The sequence below is a fragment of the Cupressus sempervirens genome, chromosome 5 (assembly GCF_028749045.1).
Source record: "Cupressus sempervirens isolate cs-2001-9-10 chromosome 5, ASM2874904v1, whole genome shotgun sequence".
In the NCBI taxonomy this organism is placed as follows: domain Eukaryota; kingdom Viridiplantae; phylum Streptophyta; class Pinopsida; order Cupressales; family Cupressaceae; genus Cupressus; species Cupressus sempervirens.
Genome location: NC_143122.1, coordinates 830334924 through 830346372, shown reverse-complemented (window position 1 = coordinate 830346372; position 11449 = coordinate 830334924). Strand labels below are relative to the sequence as shown.

Here is an 11449-nt window from a genome sequence, read left to right as displayed (position 1 = left end):
TTCTATAATGATATTAATTATAATTTAAATTTATATATTATTTATTAATATAATTATTTATATATATATATATTATTGTATATATAAATATCTCATGTGATACTATTATATTATAAATAAATTATAATATCTTTATAATAATAATATTTCTTAAATGATTATATAATATAAGCAAGATTTTCTTTAGTATTTTCTATTGAATGACAAAAATTATATTATAAAAAAATGTAATATTAAAATATTAAAATATAAATCAACCCACTTACATTAAAAAATAATTAAAAATAAATCACATTCATCTAATTAAAAATCAAAAACCAAGTAACCCAACCAATATATTCACCCAATCAAATATTAACAAAATATTTTTTTAAAATTGTAACATTAAAAATCTTGCATGTATGCTAAAGTTAAAATTAATTATTTGTCAGTTGTACAAAACAAAACAAAATTAATCTGACTAAAATTCAAAATGTGTCACAATAGTATTTATACTAATAATAATAGAAGAAACTGTTACGAACATGATTGAACACCGATGTTTCTTCAAAGTTTACATTGAGGAGATAAATTCTACACTCCAACTGTTTCCATCGTACACTATTGCCATAACGAATATGAACATGAGACTAAAGAGTCATCTTTTCTCCTCCTCCTACGGTTTCTCTGATTTTTTCTTCGGAGGTGGCTTCTCAGCGGGCTTCTCAATGTGTACACCGCTGTGCGGAATCACAACGCCTCTCAAAATTTGGCTGATATCCTCATCGTCCCTTATCACCAAAGCAATATGCCGAGGAGTTATTCTCTTCCTCTTCATACCTCTCGCCTTACACCCCGCCATAAACAACACCTGAACACCATCAAAATTGAGTGAGTCACTGTTAACTTTAAATCCTTAATGAAAATGTCAGAATGGGAAAGGCCATTCAAATACGGCTAGAAACAAATTGAGTCAGGTTATATGAATTAAATATGAGTTATTAAATAGCAAAAGTTTGATAGATAGTTTTTAGATTTGATTGTGTAATAATTTTATATTAATTAAATACATTGTATTGATGAATCATATAATATGATTTAACATCTTGATTAAAAAAGCTACACAATAAAATCCAAAAATTATATATCAAATTTAAATAGATAATAAAAATCTTATAACTATTTAACATTTTTAACCTAAAATATTAATAATACCTCTGCGGCTATATACTCCATAACGGCGGCCATGTATACGGGAGCTGTTTCTCCCACCCGCTTTGCATATCTGCCCTTCCTCAAGTACCTTCCAATTCTCCCAACGGGAAATAATAATTCCGCCCGGACACTCTTGGATTTCCTCCTCTGTCTTCTTATACGGCTACTTTCTCCAACCTCCCATCGCCCACGGCTACTTTCTCCAACCTTCATCCTCTTAATATATATGCTTGTGCTTTTATCAGATACAAAATCTGATGTAGGCAGTGGCTACACTAATATGTAGACAGTGGCTCAATATATAGTAAACGACGAAGCCCGTGATCGATTTGTGGGTCGCTTCTCTGACCAATAATATCGTATCTCACATTCAAGTTTCTGTTTCCTCATCTCTTTTCCTTAGATACCAAAATGGAATATTTCCTGTATCGATATAGAAATTCTATTTCTCACCAATGGAATCTTTTCAGCCCATCGAACACTCGCTTTCTAAATTTGCTGAGGATTGGCATTCAAACAAATTGCAATGTGAGTGAGTGAGGCTCGATTTTGTTGATACCAATAATCGACTTGAGATTCCCTAAAATTTATAAATAAAATGTTATTTTGGATAGAATTCTATTTTGTAAAGCAAAGGAGTTTGTAAAGTTCTATTTGTTATCATTATTTTCATTATCTTTCCAAAATTTGTTTAGGAAAAAGCAAAACCAAAATGGAATATTTCCTGTTTTCTCACCAATGGAATCTTTTCAGCCCATCGAACACTCGCTTTATTAATTTGCTGAGGATTCGCATTCAAACAAATTGCTATGTGAGTGAGTGAGGCTCGATTTTGTTGATACCAATAATCGACTTGAAATTCCCTAAAATTTATAAATAAAATGTTATTTTGGGTAGAATTCTATTTTGTAAAGCAATGGAGTTTGTAAAGTTCTATTTGTTATCATTATTTTCATTATCCTTCCAAAATTTGTTTAGGAAAAAGCAAAAATTCTTCAGACGCTTTATAGTAACTTGGGACTATTATATAAGTTTTATTATTTTTTGTAATTTTAATTTTTTTGGGTCACATTTTCAATTGGTAAGATATATATGAGAGGGATCTATTTGTCTTACTGTATCTGATATGGGAGTTGAATTTGTAATCTTTCTTTCAAGAACATAAGTTTTCCACTGATAAAATATTTAATTATAATTGAAAGAAAAGATAAAAAATCATATGAACTAATTTCATCAATATGTAATCCTCTACTCATATCGTATAAAATCCTCAACATACTCTACATGCAAGCTCTCTAACACTCATATACAAATATACAATTCAATTCTATCTTAATAATCAAACACATTATACATCATATCCCTATTAATAACCTCTCTTCATCTTTACATAAACCCTCATCTTTCCATAAATCCAACTACTTCTTACCACTCGTTACTTCATTCCTTGCATTGTCTGTTAAAAAAACAAAAAAGCATCATTCAAATGCCACATAAAAATTCATCTATATTTTTATGTGACGCGCCTACTCATCCTCTCTTTTATGACACAAGCCGACTTCTCCTCTTTAACTATGCATTAGCAGTGAATTGCTTCATCATACACTTTGATGCCTCCCTTCCCTTTGCAAGAATTCCTCTACAACACACTTATTCGTATATCTTCTTGTTACCGTATTTTTCACTTGAATGATGATTATACTGGGAAATTTATATATATTTTTAATCTTCCAAGTGGTGTGGATTAATTTATAAAAAATTGGAAAACTGGAAAATTGTAAAATGGGAAGGAAAGAATATTTTGGTTATCATAAACATAATATCAAATTCTAGAATTTTAACAACTTTAATTCTATCAAAGATATTTTCATAAGAATGAATGGTATATTTCCCTACAATTATTTAATTTGTATGAGAATCAACATTTCTAGGAAAGCATTCGTAATAAAATTTCTAAAGATAAGGGCTTTAGAAAATTTTTGACTTTTATAGAACATATAATAAAAAATTTATTCTATGTAATAGATTCTTAACTATTCTAATATTTTTTTAAGTTAGAGAAAAGATGAGCATATATTACAACACTAGTCCTTGTATATCTTATCTATTTGATCTGCATATTATTTCTTGAATAATCACATTGACGAACCCTTGTAGTCGAATCAAGTTTGGATATCTAAACTTATTCTTAAAATTAATAATTTTTGGTGAATCAGTGTTCATATTAATAGTCATATCTTCAACAAATTAAATAAAAGAGGGCTCTTGTTTGTGAATGGCTTCTCTTATATTTTATGGATTTTAAAAGTGTTGATCATATAAATTTTTACTTACCTTATGCCTATTACATGTAGTCATTTGTTTTCTTCTCATTATTCATCAATTTGATCTTTCTATGTAGTATAAGGTTGTTTTTGTATAGTTTAAACTATTTCTCCTTGAAATGCCTAGTTATGCAAGACCTTTGAAGATAGAGACTACATTTTTTTAATGGGCCTTATGGAAGTATAGAAAAAATAGGATCTTTAGAGATCAAATTATTAATAATATGAAGCTCCACTCCTAGCTAGCAAAAAGTAAATTCAAGAGAACATTGATGTTGTTCTTATTGGTGATACCAAAGTTCTAAAAAGTATGAAAGGATTGGTTAAGTAATAAGTACAGATGATCTATCTAAATCCTTGCATATTTCTGTTGTCATACAAAATTTTGACTACATGATTTTTAGGTTTTAATATGAATTTGTCTAGCTTTAGCCAAAAACATGATCCTTGTGTTGCAGTTGCAGAAACATGGGATCATGGTATCTCTAAAGAAGCATCCTTACAAGTTCAATCAATCAAAAGGCATGACCTCTAGCATGTTGAATGTTGTCTTACTTTATAGGATTTTTATTGTTCTTGTGACTAATTTGAAAAATATATTTTGATTGGATATTTTGTGGGAAGGATTCCACCCTAGAGCTATGTCTATGAATTGTTATAACCTAAAAATTTGGATATATGACTCTCAGTAATTCATCATCTCAATTGGTTAGTATATTATAAACCAACCAAAGAACATCAAATAACCAATCATATTAAAAACTCTTTCCTATAGATTTAGGTATGATCTAAAGTGGAAATTTATTCTCACAATATGGATAAGATTAATAGAAAATGACAATAAAATAGAGATTCAACTAAAAATGTGTCTACATGAGTGCAATTTAGATTATCATAATGATTAAACTGTGCAATTGATCCTATAATTGATGCAATTAAATGCTAAAAAATCTTAAATGATTTTAATAATAAATGTATATGGTTTATTAACATGTAAAATAAAATGAATTATGATCTAATATGATGAGTTTACAATTATCTCACAAATGTAATAAAATTACTCTAGAATCAATTTGGCATGATCTCCTTATAAATATTCTAGATGAAAATGCCTCTATGTGGGTTTTTTTAAAGATTTTTCTTGGAAGAAATTGATTGAATTTAAATTTTATGGTTGGTATTGGTCCACAATGAGTGGTTGAGAGTAGGACCTTGAGTGATCCATGTTATTCCATCTCACTAATGTTTGGTTTTAAGTATTATGTTTTTTGTGACTTGAGTGGATGATAGGACAATTAATTAATTCACTTAATTAATATCAATATAATTAAATAGTTTGGGCAATAAGTTGATTAATATACTTTGATGATTGATCACTAATCTTCAAGTATTTATGAACTATTTAATTAAATTGATGTAAACTAGTTACACAAGTAATCCTATGTTTGAATTTATTTATTTACCTTAACTAGGGTTAAATCACCTAATTAGGGTTTGGATCTATTTTATCATAATTTAGGTCTTTTGATAAGGATAGAATAAATTCTAGGTGATTAGATTTGCCTCTCCCTGAAGAAACATTTTATTAGTGTGCATCTAATGTTCGATGTCAATAGGGTTTAGATTCAGAAAATAGTTTGATATAGATCCTCAAGAAACTATTTAAAATATAAAGTTTGTGTAAAATATAAAATCTTGATGTGGTGCCTCATGATAAGTTTGAAAGAAAGACAACCAAATTGATATGAAGTGATAAAATTAATAATCTACTTATTCTGGTGATGTCAATTATAAAGAATAATGAATTTGATGTGCTATGATGAAGTTGATCACATGTCCCTATTAATTTAAATGATGAAAACACTAATAAGAGCAAGCAAGTTATTAGATGAAATAACTCATTCCCTATGATTTATTGGTTCAAGATAACCAACTTGATATGGATTTTGATGAATTTGATATACCCTTGGCAAAATCATTTAGTTTAATTAACTCCTACTAATTAGTTTTATGAAAATATGTCCTACTTATCAATATTATTTAGTTCAATTTGATAAACTGGATTTCTAATTCGATGACTAGTTGATTGATTTAAGATTTAATTTTATTGTAGATGCCTTGATTGTTCAAGGATGTTTGATGAAATTTAACTAACAATATGATGATTTGATGGACATTAATGCTTCTAATTTTCTAACAAAAATTTAATTCTCTAAATTAAACCCATGCCTCAATTTCAAAAAGTGATAATGTGTTTGACGGTTTGATTTATCAATTCTGATTATTAGCCTCCCTTGGGAGAGAAATAGAAAGGAAATAAATATTATGAACTAATTTTGAACATATTTTATTGATTAGAAATTGATTCTATTGATTAAAAGGGATTTTGAGTTATATTGAGATGAGTTTGGCTAACTTTGACTTTGATTTGACTTTATTTTTCAATTTAGACTATAGTTTGACCTGGTTTGACTAATTCACATATGAAATTATTTAAATCAAGCTTTAAAATATATTGAGTTTATTCTACAAATGATTTGATTGAATTTGACTTATATTTAATTGAACTTTGACTAGAGTTGACTTAAGAGTTGACTTGGTGCAATTGACTTTCATTTTGATTTTGATCCTAATGTTTCTTTTGATGATTTAAATCGGTCATTTGATGTCAATTTGGTTTCTATATGACCAAGTCAAAAATTAGGTAAAAATAATTATACTATTTATTTTATCTTTTAGTCTATGGTGATTTTCTAGCCTCTAATTGAGCATCATCTGGATTCCCATTGAGATCCATAGTTTTGAGCTTGTCCACATACATTGATGTCCAATACATTACCCTTCTCTTCTATATCATTGATTTGAAACCTTTTTGTTGATTTTTTTATATGAATTTATGTTGAAAATATTTGTTCAGCATTTTGTAATTTCCTATATCCTACATTGTATGTGATAGAGCCATCAATTTGAGGATGCCATCTGAATCCAAATCTATAAAAAATGGCAATGATTAACCAAGAAAGGTCAAAAGAATCATATTTTTATGATGGTTGACAATTTTCCATACATAAATCCCTAAACAAGATGATGTAGAGAACACTAGGAAACAATGACTATTACCTATAGCCCGCAAAACTAGTTTAACTAGAAACTATGTAGAATATCCCAACTAATCTCTAGTTTAGTAAAAATAAAATAGTACCTTACAACGCATTTCAAATTCTTGAAAATATCACTAAGACCTATCAACTTTGATACAACTTCACACCTCAAAATCTTCTCTTGAAGCCACTATCCCACTTAGGCTTCAACCTAGACATGTGAGGGTAATACCTCCTCTAGTTGCATGTTATGGATTATGCTTTTCCTCTCACTACTTATGAACTCTAGGGACCCAATACAATCATTGCAGATGGGTAGGATCCTTTGTGAGGTTTGAAACATGGCTTAACCCCCTCTTGTGGATTCTATTAGTCTATTGGTTGTATTAGGCACTAACAATTGACGTTTTGATGCCAAAAAAGCCCTATATTGTAATAATTTTTGTTAAAGCTTTGTCATAGGTTTAAATCCTTGTAGCTCATAGTGAGTGATGCAAGGAGGGGGACTATTGATAGTGGGCTAGTGTTACTCATGGGGTTCATGGCATGGATTAATTATCTCTTATGGATTCTATAAGCCTAGTGGTTGTATTAGTTATTGATAGATCAATATTTTGGTAAAAATGTAACTGTGGTAGTTAACATCAACTCTAAAAATCTATTACATTGTCCACACCAAAGTCCTTAAGGACATTTTCTTTGTAGAGGCCTAATTTTCTACTATCCTTATTTTAGAAGCTTTTTCCCTATAACTATAAAACAAAGAAACTCACCACATAAATCACATTTTGTATTAATCATTTTTCCCTCATTCAATGTACTTTGAATTGTGTTCATAATCCCACCATTAAGGACCCTAATTATTGAATAATGAGACATACTTAATTGATGAATTAGGTCACTTTTACAAAGTAATCCGTGTATAACGTATTTGTTTTTTCAAGACATAACTTGAAATAAGAATATACACATCCAAAAATACAGAATCCACTATTGCTTTGGGTCTAATCCATCCACTTTCTTTTCTACAATTAATTTTTTTGGTGTAAATATGTATTTACTATTTACCCTTACTTAAGTTTACTTAGGTTAATACATTATTTTATTATATTGCATTTAAAAATTTTTAAAAAAATTGTGAGACACTTAGGAGTTTGCACACCTTTATCAGTTGTCATGTTCAAAACATAGAACTATGCAACTCTAATTCAACACATGGTGTCTACAACACTGGAGTTTGCATCATTCACTAAGTTGTCATGTAAAGAACACAGTAATTTGCACTCCATTTTTAGCACATGTTGTCTACAACATAAATTTGCATGTTACACCATTGTAGGCTAATTGTAAATTTTTTTGAGCTTTTATAAATGTATATTGCTAATTTTAATATTGGTTACTATAATACAAAGGGCAACACTCATTTCCTTGTGTAGTGGGTTTTTTTCCTAAAAGGGTTTCCAACATTAAATCTAGTCTTTTGTGCTTATCTTGTGTGCATAGTATTTTTATAGTCTCTTTTACTTGCACATATTTTTATTTAGATTCACTTATGTTTATTTCCCATGCAAATTTTATGTTAGGAAGACATTTTTGTACTTTACCTTCCCTAACAAGTGGTATCAAAGCCAAATAGGTTTATTTTTATCATTGCTGGTAGGGTTAGGAGTATGTATCAATTTGGTTTCAATATGATTTTTTAACATATTTTTCTAGAAATTAGGATGGTGATAGTAGACATTGAAAAGTTTAATGGTGCAAACTATGAGTTATGGAAATTTATAGTTCAAGATATATTGGTTGACCAAGATCTGTAGATTGTTGTGTTTAACAACAAGCCTTTATGAATAAAGTAGGAGGTTTGGATCTGGTGGATCAAAAGGCTAGAGGACTAATAAGGTTGAGCCTTGGAGATTCTATTCATTGAATGCTCATAAAGAGAAAAATGTATGTTCTTTTTGCAAGAAGTTGGAAGGTATTTATAAAGGAGAATACTTGGTAAATAAGCTATTTCTAAGAAAGATGTACTCTCTAAAGATGGATAAAGGAGTGAATGTGGTAGATCATCTAAATTTTGATCTCTCTAGTTTTGTCATCTATTAGTGTCAAATACTTAATCATATAGAAGAAAAATTTGGTCATTCGTCAATGTAACTGAGTCACTCTAGATATAGACCAAGTCATGTATTTGTTAAGACTTGTAAATAATTTGGTCTATGCCAAGCTCTATAGGAGAAGGTGATTACTCTACCTCAACCTAACCAAGCAAGGTATACATATGAAATTTCATATTTAAAATGAGACATCTCACATCGATTCCTAATACAAATTGTGACAAAGTTCATGTTTGCATAAGATAAGATGCATTCAAACAAAATTATGGAAAGAACCGAGTAATAGAATCAATTGGATTAATAGGTGTTGAGCATTGATAATACTATCTATGTTGATCAAGTATTTCAATATGAATCAAATGCTTACAATGATTGAGTTGATTTTTTTGGTGGAGTCAAATGGTATGGACTAAGATGTAAAGTGAAGAAGCCACAGAAATCTAATTTCTATATATAGACAGAAATATATTCCATTTTGGTCTTTAAGGATAAGATAGGAAGGTAATATTCTATTAGCTCACTCTTTTAAGATAAGAATATATTTCATTTTGATCTTTAAGAATAAGATAGGAAGGTAAGATTTTATTAGCTCACTCTTTTAAGATAAGAAAGGAAGATGAGATTCTATTGGCTAGAGTAGCTATCCATGCATCAGACTAATCCAACCTTCCTGTCCTCTTTTACTATAAATTAATAGGTCTACATAAACATCATACACTAAGATTTGATTTCTAGATTAAAAATGTCAAATAGTAATTGAATCCCTGTCTGCATATCAATTTGTTTGAAAAGTGCATTTGGAAAAAGAAGATGGGACCTGGTCATGGGAGAATGGAAGTAGGAGAGAGCAGCCATGGGGGAAGGCAGAGAAGAAGGAGAGTAGAGAGAAGAGATTCCAAGAGCCTCAGGGTAGGGGTTTGATTCCTCGTCGGTAGAATTCGAAGGTATTTGAAGAATGGAAGATATGCAAAGCAGGTGCGCTGGCCAGCTGCTATCTTTATGGCTACCACCCTAGAGTACGTCGTTGGAGAGGTATTATTTCAGTACTTTTTTGGGTAGTTTAAATATTAAACATTAATAATTGTATTTTAGTTTTTCATATCTAATATAAAGGATGAATTTGTTCACTATTTCTTTCTATATTGTTACGTTCTGATAGTAATAAATTAAAGAAATATTGACACAATCAAATCTTTAAAAATTGGCTATAATTTCTTTCTTTTATTTCAATTTTCTAATATTCAACTCATTTGGTTGCTAGAATTGGAATAGAAATTTTGGAATACATTTTCTATTTTTTTTTGGATTACTTAAATAGAATAGAGAATCAGAATACATATTCCTATTTTACCTCTAAAATGAGCTTATACCCATTCCAAAAAAAAACTATTATTGGAATAGCCATTCCTATTTCCAATATTGTATTCCTATTCTCCAATCCTATGCCTACAACCAAATGGTGCTATAAATAAAATATAATTTGGAAACATTGACACAATCAAATTTAGTTCTTCTATTTCAATCTTGTTAGAATCTGAGATAATGGTTTGTGTTTATAGGTGTTAGAAGCTTCTGCGATGGTAGCGCGGGTGCCGGAGAAGAAGACAATAAATCCTCGGCATATTATTTTGGGCGTGAGGGGTTGAAAATATGACAAGGATGAAGAGAACAAAGGGAGAGATGGAAAAAATCAGATGCTCAAACTTTTTGGCAACGCCATCATTCCCTATGGCGGTGTGGTTCCCCACGTTCATCCTCTCCTCTGTCGAGAGAAGCTCCCCACTTCTTCTTCTTCTTCCTCCAAGCTGCCCAATTAAAGCACTTCCTAGAAATTGATTTGAAATCACTACCATCTTTTAACTAGCGAAAGAACGATGTTTGTTTCTTTGTATCTTGAAAGTTTAATTCGGTGTCATCCTGTAACTGCATGCTCTATTTTATTTCAACATCTTTATGTGAGTCTTGTCCTAGAAGAAATATCAAGCTTTATTTTATTTCAACATCGTTCTATGAGTTTTGTCCGGGAAGAAATATCAATCTTTAAATTTTTTTTGGTCCATTATAACTTCCTTTAATTTGTCTCCTTGCTGTTTAACCTAACAGATGTTCTCCTACACAACTGAAGCATCTTAGGAAGGACCTCTAAGTAATGCCCTTCCGTAGCATTTATTCCATTACATTAAATATGAAAATGTGTTGTTGATTTACTAAACTTATTGCCATACTTCTATCTATATATTGTATTTCAATTCATGGAATTACAACAACTTTCTAATTTATGAAGTAATATTAAATTTCAAGGACCATGATAAAAGTAATTTTTGCCAACACTGCATTTTAAGCATTACTATTTCTTCCATAAAAACTCTAATTTATATTGTTCGTTTATGATATGTGTTTCAATAATTAATATTTTAGTTTATATTGCTATATTATAAGAGTTATTAAACTTAGAAGAAGAATACAGTATTTATGGAAGTAATTATATTAATAGATTTTTTAAAAGTGTAAATAAATTGAGCATCTAACTTTTTTCATCTCTCCCTTTGTTCTCTTCATCCTTGTCATATTTGCAGTCCCTCATGCCCAAAACAATATCCTGAGGAATTATCGTCTTCTTCTCCAACGCCCGCACTGGCATCCTAGAAGCTTCTAACACCTGTAATTATCTAATTATGTATCTATACAATTTTAATATCATATTCCATTATTAGAA

At 29.7% G+C, this 11449-nt stretch overlaps 1 pseudogene; it reads right to left on the bottom strand.

Moving 5' to 3' along the window:
* Window positions 1–655: 655 nt before the first annotated feature.
* On the bottom strand, window positions 656–1407 carry LOC149558452 (uncharacterized; annotated as a pseudogene).
* Between the last annotated feature and the right edge of the window lie 10042 nt (window positions 1408–11449).